At 39.2% G+C, this 14,015-nt stretch overlaps 1 protein-coding gene and 1 pseudogene across 1 annotated transcript in view; one reads left to right on the forward strand and one right to left on the reverse strand.

The window, feature by feature from the left end:
* DDX10 (DEAD-box helicase 10) overlaps nt 1-14,015 on the forward strand; it is a 286,609-nt gene that overhangs the window by 123,469 nt on the left and 149,125 nt on the right. The gene's annotated exons all lie outside the window — the stretch shown is intronic.
* LOC129086074 (alpha-N-acetylneuraminide alpha-2,8-sialyltransferase-like) lies at nt 6,366-12,031 on the reverse strand (annotated as a pseudogene).

Raw genomic sequence — 14,015 nt, forward strand, 5'->3', positions numbered from 1 at the left:
GTTTGTGGGATGATGCCCAACTCACTAAGCCACACCATTCAAGGCTGTACATTATTTTTGTGAAAGCAATTGATTTGGCAAATCCTGTGGAGAGAACTGAATATTATTTTGCTCAACAGTGCCATCATTAGAGTTACAGATGAAAACCTTTCTTTATAGCGACCTGGTTTGCAGTCTCCTTGCCAGTAATAGGCTTGGATCAGATCTTCCTGAGAGCCTTTAAAGTAGGGGGAGATCGAGGCAGAGTCTTGGGGATAGAAAAAGAACCCAACAAAACAGAGAGACAAGAGGAAAACCAGAGAGAAAGTATGGCTGGTTTTCCATAATCAAGGGTTCTGTATCCATGGATTCAAGTAACTGTGGGTCAAAAGTCAAATAAATTTACATTGTTCTTAATGTGTATGTACTATGTATTTAGGCTTATGGTGGCTGCAATATAGACTTTTTCCTTGTCATTTTTTCCCTAAACAATGGAGTATCACAACTATTTACATAACATTTACATTGTATTAGGTCATATCAATATATGTACTCTAGAGATGATTTAGAGTAGCTGGGAGAATGTGCATAGGTTATATGCAAGTAATACACCATTTTATACGAAGAATTTGAGTGTCCATGGACTATAATGTCTGCGGGGATCCTGGAAACCAGTCCCCCACAGATACTGAGGTATGATTGTATTAAGAAAGGAAGAGTAGCTAGTGATATCAAATTCTGCCTAACAGGTTAGTTAATTTCCCTTAGATCTATCCTCTCCTCCCTGCTCACTGCCGTGGCCTGAGTTTATGTCATTTCTTTATTCTTCACACACACGTGCTCTGTCTAGAATATTCTTTTTCATTGTCTACAACATTAGAAATTTCTGTTGAACCTTAAGAAGTGAGATTATTCATCACTTCTTTAAAACCATTTCCTATCTCCCATTCCTTGTGATTGTCCTCTATCATGTATAGGCTTCTGTCATTGAACTTACCATAGTATTAGAATTGTCTCTGTGACCGTTTCTTTTGTTAGATTGTGAGCTTTGTAACATAGGGACTGTTTTTGTCATCTTTGGACATCTAGTGCCTAACATGCAGTTTGGTATTAATGGAAGCTTAAAAATAATCAAGAAAGAAATAAAAAGACTTGAAAGGGATCATTCATTTTAGTAAAGAGGTGATAATTGGTGACCTTTCCCAGGGCAATTTTAATCTAGTGGAGGTGGAAGCCATATTAAAGTGGATTGATAAATAAGTGAAGAGATGAGTGGGCCACAGTTCAAGAAGGTGGGCTGTAAAAGGCAGGGTGTGAGAGTGGAGGCTGTAGCTGGCAGGGAAGAGAATATATGAGGCAGAGTTTTATATGGGGAGATATGAACATATATAAAAGCCTAAGGGAAGAAACCTGTAAACCTCATTGAAGAGAGAAGGGACAATGAAGAGCAGTAGGTTCAGGAGGGGTGGGAGGAGTCAAAACCAGGATATGGGGACAGGTGAGCCTGAGACGTAATAAGCTGTCCACCTTCCTTTTTAAAAAAAAAATCCTCACCAGAGGGGATATGCTTCACTGATTTTAGGGAGAGAGAGGGATGGGTAGGGGGAGAGAGAGAGAGAGGGAGAGAGAAATATCAGTCAGTTGCCTCCCTTTTGCTCCTGGATCCAGGATCCAACCTGCAACCTCTTGGTGTTTGGGATGATGCACCAGCCAACTGAGCCACCTGGCCAGGGAAAGTATCCATATTCCTTTGATACTAAAGTGAAGAATATCTAAATTATTGACTTAGAATTGAATTTGGGGGTATAAACAAAATGCAGGTTTGGCTGCCTGCTGCAATGAAAGCCGAACTTGTGAGACAGGTGCTGGTGCAAAAGGAAAGAGGTTTATACAAGTGTTGCAACTTGAGAGAATTGTGGACTTCCGTCTCAAAGGCTGTCCCCGTTCCTGCTGAAGCCCGTGGTTCTTATGTGGATAGGGAGTGGAAGGTTTTTTTTGCCCCTTTCCAATTATCTTGCTAGTTTTTGGTCCTCTCAGGACCTGTCCATTCATCTTCGTAGCTTTTGGTGTGCTTGGTAAAAGAACCTCCCTCTGGGCCATGTTGGTCAGTGGTGGAGACTCCCTGGTACTTGTTGACTGTCTGTGGTAACAGGGGCAGAATTCATTATTTATTTTGTAATTCACTTTATTTTTCTTGTATAAAAACTACATGGTCGCCATAGCTGGAGCCCGGGCATTCAGCATGGAGACCCTAATATGGGTCTTCGTGAGATGGTCCATGAGTTTTTGATAGAGGGACTTGTTGAATACAGTCTCTTTCCAGAAGTTGGGGTGAGATAGCTGTAGGTCTTGGAGATGGTATCAAAGGTGTCCTTGGCAATGTTCTCAGGGTGGTATTGCAGCCCTTGGCTGATGTGTAGCCCTCATTGTTACTGGCATTCAGCAGCAACTTCTTGGGCACAACAGCCTAGTTGATGCCAGTGTCCCTGGGGGCAGGGATGAAGTACACCAGCACAGAGCTGAAGCAGCCAGTAACCTTGCAAGGGATGATGTGGGGCTTGATGATCTTGTTCCCCAAGTAACCTCATCTCACAGAGATGATAGAAAGCTTGGCCAGTATGATGTCCCTGCAGATGGCAGTGTCTACAACCTCCTTAGAGAGCATAACACCCAGACTGACATGTCTGTTGTAATCCTTGATGACAAATGCCTTGAACCTGGTCTGCTAGCCAGCGCAGGTCTTCTTTTGCATGGGCATAATCTTTAAAACCTCACCCTTGTGGGATACCACCAGGAAAAAGTATATGATCTTAGATTCCTTGGTAGGCGGAGTGAAAAGATTGATTTCCTCTAGGACCTTCACGTTCTTGACCAGGTGGCTCAGCTTGCCTGCTCGAGCTCCATGGCTGCAACCCCAGCCCTGATATCGCTGCCTGCCGAGCCTGGCCTCCCATTCCAGGTGTCCCCCAGTGGTGTTTTCCACTTGGTGTTTTCTGGGAGAAGAACAACAGAAGCCTTTAAATCAGGTGCTTCCTGCCCATGTACCATAAATCAGAGTCAAAGTTGAGGAGTGTCCGCCAGCAGCAAAGACTGGTGGCGGTGCTTTTAGTGTGTTTGGGCAGTTTGAATTGATGGGCAGAACAAAGAAGGCCATGTCATCTGAATAGTGTTTTATTTTGATTTTTGGGAATGTCCTTATTTCAGACTAATATAGGAATATCTAGGAGACAGCCGTTAAAACACTTGTAAAAGATTATGTGCAAGATGATACTGCCTTCTGCACTACTGCATCATTCAGTTTCAATGAAGAACCTCTAGTCATTTGGAGAAGCAGTTGAGCAGATATATACCTATTTATTCAAATATTCATATTAGCTTTGGGGAAAGATCTTTTCATGTACAGAAAAATGACATCATTCTTTGCTGGCTCAGATAAAATTGGCTTGTTCTTTGTCAGCAGAATGGCTGAAGTTCTGCTTCCTGTTTATAAAGGGAAACTTATCCTGATAGTTGTATTGCCAGGTTTAGCATGTAGGATCCTTCTCACTGCCATTAACAAAAAACAATCAGAAGTTATTTAAAAAATGAGGAAAACTTGTCATTTTACATGTTGAGAAATTGGATAAAAGATGGTTCTAGCATCAATTCAATAATGTTGTTAAAATCAAGATTCTTTCTATCTTTTCTGCTGACAGCCTTAGTTCCTATTGAGCTAACTTTTGTCCTACATATCCCCCAATAATTTGAAGATACTACCAGACCACTTAAATCAGAATTGGAGAGAGGGGACGTCCAGGCATTGCTTCTAAAAATGCCCAGGTGGTTCTATTGCAGAGCTTCTTATGAATGGGAACACTGAGTTAAACCAATTGAGATTTATTCTGGGGATTCTAAACCCAGGTTGTTCTAGCAGGAGTTCTTTTAGCAAGGAATAAGGGAGATTAACTCACCCGTGGTGTCTGCCTTGCTACAGATGATTTAAAAAGTTTAAAAGGAACATTATGTTTTAAATTCATGCATGATCACTATTACCACTTAGAAAAGAGCTATGTAATTTTTTCCTACATCTTACCTTCGAAATGAAGCTCTAGATAGGCAGTTTTCTTAATCCAGTAAAAGAATGTTTTGGCTAGGAGAGAAGCAGGGGTATTAAAGCATACTTTTTAGTCTTTTTGTATGCAGATAAGCATCAGTCTTTGAGGTAAATATAATCATCTATGTTGCCTTGTCTCAGGATGTAGCCAACTCTTGATTAATCAGAATTGAGTCTTTTAATGGGTTGTATAAAATGTGCTCTTTGTTGTGGCTCTCTTCCTTGTTATTTTCAAATACATTCTGCCTTCACCAGCATGTACCAAAGAGACTGTCCCTTCTAAACTTTGTCTTGCTTAATGGCATCTCATTTTCCAAATGGTCCAGGTGTACCCACCTGCGTTAATTGCGAAGACATTTCAACTTGTATTCATATAGTGTCTCTGGCAAGCCTGTTTCCTCATCATTCCTACTCACAGATATTGTGCAACTTGGTCTCTTTTGCTTGGACTCCTGAAATAACATCTTAGTAGGTTTTCCTTCTCCATCCTTCAGCCTACACTTATCTTTTTAGTTTACTCCTAATAGTGCTGCCGGAGTTACCATCCTAAAAAAAAAAGATGGGATTATATTGTTTTTTGCATTGCCCTAATGATTCCCACTTACATACAGAACAGAAATCCAATGTGCTAGATTATCTTTTCTAAGAGAGTCAGAAAAAGATCTCCCATCTCACACACTCTGCCTCGTGATGTGACTTTGACACTCCTCCCATGAAGAGGTGGGGTATATGTCCCTTCACTAGAATCTGGTAGGCTTGTGACTGTGGTGAAAGATCATAATGTGACCTCCTAGACTAGGTTATGAAAAGTGATATGGCCTCTTTTAAAAAATTTTTATTTATTGATTTTATTTTTCTTTCTTGAAAAATTTTTTAATATCTTTTTTAACTTTTTAAAATTATTTTTTTTAACATTTCCATGTATACTTTTAATGGAACTGTGTTTCATTGGCTTTATGTAGCTCATTGATTACATTTTAAGAATGTAATTCTTAATTCAACATCCGTTCACTTCTATGAATCTGCCTTGTATGAGCATACTCAACACAGGGTCCACTCATGGGAGTCAGAATGAGTAAAACAATTCTGTTAATTTGGGGTAAGCATTTGGGAGTAAGGCTTCTCATGCTGGTATGAGCACTATGAGCAGCAACCAGTAAACTGGCTTATCCTACATCAGAGAATAGTGGGTAGTACATAATACATTTATAGCTCTCCAACACTGGTTACAAATTTTTTAAAATACCAGGCCACGAGGGTTCAGCTTTCATAGTTGCACAGGAATGAGCATTGTTTAATTGCATGTGTGTATGCATGGACACATGAATGCTTTTGCGTGTGTGCATACATAATGCTTTATCTCAAAGTGAATACACCATGGTAGGTAGAAAAGGGAAGAACCTTCTAGTCCGTCTTCCAGAGACTAAGTTTATACCACTGTGAACATTAAATTATGAAGACAATGAAGCAAATAGTTTGCAAATAAATAGTGCACTCACATTGTAGTCTTTTTGCACTAAAATAACAATAATGCAAACAGGCTTACAAAATGCAGACCTAAAATTGATTTTATGCCCTAAATTCTGAGGAGGAGGAAAAGTGGTTCATGTTATCCAGACTATGAATCAACACAGTCTAAATTCAACAATGCTTCACATTGTCTAAGTAGACTTGACAAAAGGGGAGGAAGCAATTCTTATTTAACATTTTTCAATGGGAGGAGACTATAGCTAACATAGACTTGGTTCCACAAATCACAATATCAGCTGTAGTGTTTTTATCCTTAGATTTTTAAAAATTATCTCATTACTCACTCACTGCCCCTAAATAGAGCAAAAATAAATAATAATTTTTAAAAAACTTACGGTTCTAATGTCAGTTTTCATACATAGTTTTTTATTTTAATTAAGCCAGTCTGTACTGACAACCAGTAACACTTTGCCCTGCCATTTATTTTATTAACCTTAAGTAACTGCTCAACTTCAACAACTAGAGTTCCATCTTATTTGTGAACTGAACCTTCTCGATTTTAACCCATGTAAATGTGCTTTACCAACATTATTTCATCAGAATGTTACTAGTTGCAAATCCACAATATGCTATAAACTATTTCACAGGATGTTTTACTTCTTGTCCTCCAAGCCAACATTAAAAGTAGAGTTTCCCGTGGTTGGGGGTTATTGTGTGCAAATGACCCATGCAAATCCATAAAACAACTTCACCATTTCCTTTTGCAGTCATGTAGAAAACCTGACAAAATACCCTGACTTAGTTTTTCCTTTTTCCACTGTCCCTAGGAGGTGGGCTGGAGTGAGGTGTCCTCACACAGGTCGAACTGCATTCTCTGTGCACCAATTTTATGAAGAGAAATTCCTCTGGCATGGCATGAAAGCCAGAAAAAGGCAAGACATTATCATAGTAGTGGTGGCTGATGGGCTGCTCATGCATATTCACAGAGAAGGGCCAGAAGCCATAAATGGCCACCTCCTCACAGAGTCCCAGGGCTGTGCTCACCAGAAAGAGTCCTGCAGACAGGCGTTTGGCATGAATTCCCCTACTTTTCCAGAACTTTTCCAATGCTATGCAGAAAGTTGGGGTTAGCAAAGAGCATTGATTGGTACCGACATCTGACAGAGTGTAATAAACCTGGAGGGATGGCTCTGTTCCTGTCTTCATAGAAAAGACAGGCATGTAGATGTAACTGTAGTTATAAATTTTCGTGTTGTCCACAAATGTCTTTCTGGACCACAGCAAGTTCTCAAACCTGGTAGGGGTTTCTTGTAATGAGGTAGGCAGTCTACATTTTTTTATTTTTAAATCATGTTTATGCTATTACAGTTGTCTCAGTTTTTTCCCCTTTGCCCTCCTTCACCCATCCCACCCCCACCCCCACAGTCAATTCCTACTCTGTCCATGTCCATGGGGACATTCATACATGTTCTATGTTTAGTCCCTTTTCCTTCTTTCCACCATTGTCCTCCTTCTGCATCTCCTCAGGTCACTTTCAGCCTGATCCATGTTTCCATGCCTGTGGATAATTTTGTCCGTTAGTTTATTGTGTTGAATAGATTCCATGTATAGGTGAGATTATACGGTATTTGTCTTTACCAACTGGCTTATTTCATAATATTCTCCAGTTCCATCCATCTTGTTGCAAAAGGTGGGAGTCCTTTCCTTCCTTCCTTCCTTCCTTCCTTCCTTCCTTCCTTCCTTCCTTCCTTCCTTCCTTCCTTCCTTCCTTCCTTAAATGCAGATAGATTTTATTTATTTTTAATTGTCAAAATCCATTATAAAATATTAAAAAATTTAAATCCATTATAAAGTCACAGCAATTAAAACATGACACCATCACAGAAATAATCAAGTAAATCAATGAAATAAAATGAGCATTCTAGAAACAAATGTGTATGTCTGTGTAACAATGTAATATGTGATTAAGTTGATATTTCAAATCAATGGGCAAAGTGAGGCTTATTCAACAAATAAGGTCAATGGACCACTCTTACTTGAAATAAAACAAATATAATAGAGCCCTGTTTCACACATTATACAGAAAACATTCAGGTGAGTTAAAAATCAGTATGTAAAATCAAAGGAGTTTTAGGAGAAAATACAAAATACTATTTTTTTACCCTGAAGTAAAATATTCAAATCCAGAGGCTGTAAAGTAAAATATTGACAACATGACTATATTAAACATTGAAGACTGTATATATATATATAAAGTTAAAGGACAAGTAATAGAATAGGAAAGCATTTGTAACACATCTAAAAAAGGGTTATTATTTTTTTTTTAGGGTAAAAATTCTACAAACATTTAATCAAAAAATGGATAAAAAATATCAAAAAGTCATTTAAAGGTTTTTTAAAGTAATTGAAAGTCACAATCAGATAAATAAGTATTAAAAATATTGGTAATATCAACTATTGGTGACTAAGAAAGGAACCGGCAAATCATAGCCACTTTTTCTTGATCTTCTTAAAGGAGTGTCTTTAGCATATTGTGCAGTGCTAGTTTGGAGGAGGTGTATTCTTTTAGCCTCCTTTTGTCTGTGAAACTCCTTATTTTGCCTTCCATTTTAATTAAGAGCCTTGCTGGGTAGAGGAGTCTTGGTTGCAGTCCTTTGCTTTCCATGACTTGGAATATTTCTTGCTATTCCCCCCTGGCTTGTAGTGTTTGTTGAGAAGTCAGCTGCTAGCTGTACTCGGGCTTCCTTTTATGTCACTACCTGTTTCTTCCTTGCTTCCTTTAGGGTTCTCCGTTTGTCTTTGATATTTGCCATTTTAATGATGATGTGTCTTGGAGTGGTCTTCATTGGGTTCCTCTTGAGTGGACCCTTTGTGCTTCCTGGACTTGTGTCACTTTTTCTGTCCTCCAGTTAGGGAAGTTTTCCATCATGACTTTTTCAAACAGGTTCTCTATCCCTTGCTCCTCCTCTTCTCCTTCTGGTATCCCTATTATACGGATATTATTACGTTTCAGGTTGTCCTGCATTTACCTCAATGCCTCTTCATTCTTTTTGAGTCTTTTTTCGTTTTCTTGCTTTTTCTGGGAGTTTTTTTCTACCCTGTCCTCCAGCTTGCTGATTCGGTTGTCAGCTTCATCGAGCCTGCTTTTGATTCCTTCTACTGTGTTCTTCAATTCAGAAATTATATTCTTCATTTCCTCTTGCCTCTTATTGTTAGTTTTTGTGTCCTTTTTCATGCTGATATTGGTTGCAGTAAGTTCCTTATTGGTTTCCTGTAGTTTTTTGTAATTCTCTCTGAGCTTACTGAGCTTTCTTAGATCCATTGTTTTGAACTCAGTATCTGATAGCTTACTTTCCTCTATTTCATTCAGTTCTCTTTGTGGGGATTCCTCCTTTCCCTTCGACTGGGGGGGTGTTTCTTTGTCTACCCATTATTTGTGAGGCTCTTCTGTTTTGCTTCTCCTTCTTAAATTCATCTGTCTTGATTTCCTGACTTTGTGGTGTGAACTTTTATGGTTGGAGACCATTGTTTTTTACTTTCTGGATCTGCCTCTAATGATGTCAGATGTCGTCCCTGTCTGAACTTAGGCAATCTGTTTGAGACTTCCAGTAACCCAATGTTTGTGGCTTTCTCCTTCAGCTGTTAGTCTATTCACTCTGCACTCAGCAGGGTGCCTTAGACAGCTCAGGGCGGGGTGGAGTCCTTCATAGGGGTGGGGTTATTGAGTCCTCTGACGCTGCTGCAGTATGGGGGAGGAGTTCGTACTGGGATCCTGCCGGCTATTCTCTCTGTTCTCTCCCCAAAGCCTCTGTCCCATCTCTCCTCAAGTGTTGCCAGACCTCTCTGTGTGCCCTTTAGCCAGGGATCTACTGTCTGTGGTTGCCACTCTGCACTCAGCAGGTAGCTTAGACAGCAAAGTGTTGGGTAGAATCCTACTTGGGGGTGGGACTATTGGGTCCTTTAACGCTGGTGCTGCTCCGGGAGAGTGGTCTCTGTCTGAGCAAGATGGCTGCTGCCTTATGGGGGATGAGTCAGCACTGAGATCCCGCCAGCCACTCTCCCAGTTCTCTCCCCAAGCCTCTGTCCCCAGTCTCTCCTCAGTCGTCTCTAGCCCACTCTGCCCCGCCTTTGCCAGGGAGCAGGATAAGTGGCTGCAAATAAAAATTTGTGCGTTGGCACCTGTCTCTGGTAGAGAGCAACACTGCCGCTTTTCACAGTTGGCTGTTTTTCTGTGTACTTTTTGGGCTCTGGTGCTGTGGGTTAGAGATCCCCGCTTTTGGTTTAGACCCTGCTCTTCTCAGGGGGATCCAACCGGCTGTTTCAATATCCTTCTGGTGCTGCCACCCATGGGCACCCCACCCGCCTTCTTGAGTATCTACCATACTCCTTACTAGTTAGATTGTGCTAAAGGTGATTCTTTTGTCTCCAAAGTTACAATGCTCCTCTCTTGGTATTGTTCAGTTGTTTGTTCCAGGTGATTTCTTCACAATTTAGTTGTAATTCCAGGTTGGTCCTGGGAGGAGGTCAGTGTGACTTCCATTCACTCTTCCTCCATCTTCTGTGTTGACCCTTTAAACGGTCCGCCCGTCTCTGGCAGAGAGCAATCCTGCCATTCACTGCTGGCTCTTATCTGTGTACTTTTTGGGCTCTGGTGCTATAGGCTGGAAATCCCTGCCTATTGTTCAGACCCCACTTTTTTCAGGGGGAGCCAGTTGGCCATTTAAATATTCTCCTGATGCTGCTGCCTGTGGGTGCCCCTCCTGCCTTCTGGAGTCTCTACCGCACCTCTCACCAGTTAGGTTGTGCTAAAGCTGATTCTTCTGTCTGTCTGAGGTTTTAAGACAACCTCTTCTCGTTGTTGAGTTGTTTTCCAGGTGATTTCTCCACAGTTTAGTTGTAAGTCCAGATTGGTCCTGGGAGGTCACTTTGAATTCCATTCACTCCTCCACCATCTTGAAGTCTTTTCATTTATCTTGTTTAAATACTAAGGTATTTATTAGTAGGGTGTGATTGCTAGGTTATGTGATAGTGTATGCGTAATTTTTAAAACTGTCAAAACGTTTTCCAAAGTGGCTTCAGTTGCTTTTTTGTTTTGATGGTTCTTGTTACTGCCATCTGAAAATTTTTTTTCCATTCTCCTAGTTTAAAAGTCATTTCATTGCTGTTTTAACTTGTGTGTCTCGAGTGATTACTGGTGTTGACATCCTCCGTGTGTTTATTTGCCATTTGTAAGTCTTCATTGACGCAATGTTTATTCATATCTTCTGCCTTTAAAAAAAATGGGTGGTTTGTATAGTACTCAGTTTTAAGATTCTATATGTATTTGGGATATATTTTCTATTTAATACATAGTTTGTAAATGTTTCTCCCCATTCTTTAGGCTTTTTACTTTCTTAATGGAAATGAAGCACATATTTCTTTAATTTAATGGAAGTACAGTGTTGTATTTTGTGGTTCATTTCTTTGGTGTTTTATCATTAAAAAAACATTCGCATAATACCACAAAGATTTTTTCCTATGTTTTCTTCTGGAAACTTTATATTTTTAGCTCTTAGATTAGGCATATGACCCATTTGGAGTTTCTTTTTTTTTTTTGTGCATGATGTGCGGGGAAGTTTTAAAGTTCATTTGTTTGCATATGTATATGAAATTGTTTCAGCAACATTTGCTGAAAAGACCATCTTCTCCTCATTGAATTACCTTGGCAACTTTTTTCAAAATCAGTTGACCATATTTGTGTGGATTTATTTCTGTAGCATGCATTCTGTTCTCCTTTGATTGTGTGTCTCTCCTAGTGCTAGTATTACTCTCTTGATTACCGTAGCTTTATAGTCAGTCTTCAAGTCAGTATAAGTTGTCCAGCATTTGTTCTTTTTTCAAGTTCTAACTATTCTAGGCTCTTTGCATTTCCATATACATTTTATATTTTAATTACTATGGAAAAACTTGCTAGAATTTTGATGAGGATCGTATTGAATCTGTTGATCTACTTGCTGACAACATCTTGAAAATAGTATTTTTTATGATCCTATATATCCATTTATTTAGTTCTTTATGCACTGTTTAGTAGTTTTCAATGCACACATCTTGCACACATTTTATTCTTTGCACAATGGTGGCAGGCTAGATAGAATTCAGTTACTGAGGAAGACTCAAAGGCTCCAAATGACAAGGCTCCCTCATAACAAGGGGTCTAGAGGGACTAGATATGTCCTCTGTCCTCTCTGTTGGTCATATGACACACTTTTTCTCAGATCAGTTGCTGCTTAGGTGTGCGCAGAACCATGGAGCCCTAACTGGAGTCTAGGCTGATAATCTGTATATGTTCCCTGTTAGTCATGTAGGCATAGTCTTTCATTGTAACCATCCCTACGGTAGAGCCCTCTGCGGTGTTTCCCTGAGACCATGTACAAATCATCAAATCTCACTTATCGATAAACATTGCTTAGAGTTTGATACAAACTGCCCTAAAACTCACCTCTGACCCATCAGTACAAAACAAAATCATCAAGCAGTGTATTTCATGTCTTTACAGGGGTGAGTGCCATGCAGTTATACCTTTACTTCATCAAAATAGCTCAGGTTAATTCCAGACATGCTGGAATTTACACATCCTTATTTCTTTTTGGTCCTATTATAATTGGAATTAAAAATTTTTTAAATTTCCAGTTGTGTATTACTTTTATATAGAAATAAAAATATGGGTAACTGGGAGAAGAGGAGAGATGGGGCCTGCGGGAGAGACAAAGGGACACAGATTCTGGGGAACAATGTGAAGACCACGCGGGAAGAAAGAGGGGAGAAAAGACTCTTGCTAGTGGGCCATGAGAAGGTGCCACATGGTTTTGGATTAAGAGCTGGAGATCGCGGTGGCGCAGTGGATGGTGCTGAGACCTGCGAGAGGCCTGCCTAGCTGAGCCCTGGACTTCTGTTCTTTTTCTTCTGAAGGATGGTACCCTTGGCAGGCCTGACTGGGCAAAGTGGGGAAGGCAGGATGGTGTGTGTGCTGGTGGTTGTTTTAAAGGGATTTTGAGGTTTAAGGGTGACATTTAGCCATTAATCAAACCTGTGTAACTTTTGAATAAATAGTTCCTTTCCTTTTCAAAAAAAAATAAGAAAAGAAAACTATGATATTGACCTTCTGACTTTGCTAATTCACTTATTACTTTTAGTAGCTTTTTAGTAGATTTCTTAAGAATTCTCACATTGAAAATCATGGAATCATTGATTAAGGATAGTTTTTCTTCATCCTTACCAATCTCTATGCCTTTGATTTCTTTTTCTTGCCTTGCTGCACTGGCTAAAAACTCTTGAACTGTGTTGATTAAGACTGGTGACTGCCTTTTTTCTGAACTTAGAGTAAAGCATTTGGTATCTCAGCATTAAGTAGGATATTGCCTCTGGGATTTTTGTGGATCTTTATCATTTGATGGAGTTCCTTTTTCTTCTGTCCCCAGTTTTTAAATTTTTGAATGAGTATTGAATTTTGCCAAATACCTATTCTGCTTTCATTAAGACAATCAATTGGTTTCAGAGAGTGGTGGTTAGTCTGTTAATATGGTAAACTATATTGATTTTTGATTGTTAAACTGGATTTTTATTCCTTGGAATAGACATTTTGATCGTGATTCTTTTTATATAATAGTTGATTCTGGTTGCAAAAATTCCATCAAGGATTTTTACTTCTGTGTTTATGACATCTATTGGTCTGTGATTTTTCTTTTTTTCTTTTTTTTTTTGTAATGTCTTTCTCTGGTTTGGGTATCAGGGTAATGATTGACTCACAGAATGATTTGGAGAATGTTCCTTGAGAATTTTGCACAAGTTGGTATAGTGTTGTTATTTCTTAATAACACTATTAACACTGGTAAACTGTTTGGTACAGTTTACCAGTGAAGCCATCTGTGCTTGGGAATTATCTTTGTTGGGTTTATTTTTACACAAACTATTTTTCACTAATAAATATAAGCCTCTTGAGGTTATCTGTTTTTTTTTAATTGTATGATCTTTAGTAGTTTGTGCCATTCAAGAAATTTGTCCATTCAGGTTACTGGACTTGTTGACATAAAGTTATTAGTCATATTCTCTTAATAGTTTTTTAATGTTTGTATGATTTGTAGTAATGTTCTTTCTCTCTCATTCCTGATACTAAGAATCTCTTTTTTTTCCTGAGGGGAAAGAAAAGCCGTTTAAACTTTATTGACCTTTTCGGAGACCCAGTTTTGGGTTTGCATGCTTTTCATTTTGTGATGCCAGAACTATACTTGTTCCTCTCTACCTTTATAGTAAATCTCCCTTGTGTTCTTACTGAATGTATAGTTTGGGTTTTACGCCTTCATCTTCCAGGGGAAAGTGTACTTTTGGGACAACACTTGTTATTCATCTTTGTTGTTTCCACAGGGTCTTGAATTAAATTGGCCTCGGTAATAGCAGTAGATCTTGTAAGTTGGCATAAGTTGATTTATTATACTGG

This window comes from Pteronotus mesoamericanus, unplaced genomic scaffold, assembly GCF_021234165.1.
Source record: "Pteronotus mesoamericanus isolate MK-2021 breed Mesoamerican mustached bat unplaced genomic scaffold, CSHL_Meso_final scaffold_36, whole genome shotgun sequence".
Taxonomy (NCBI): Eukaryota; Metazoa; Chordata; class Mammalia; order Chiroptera; family Mormoopidae; genus Pteronotus; species Pteronotus mesoamericanus.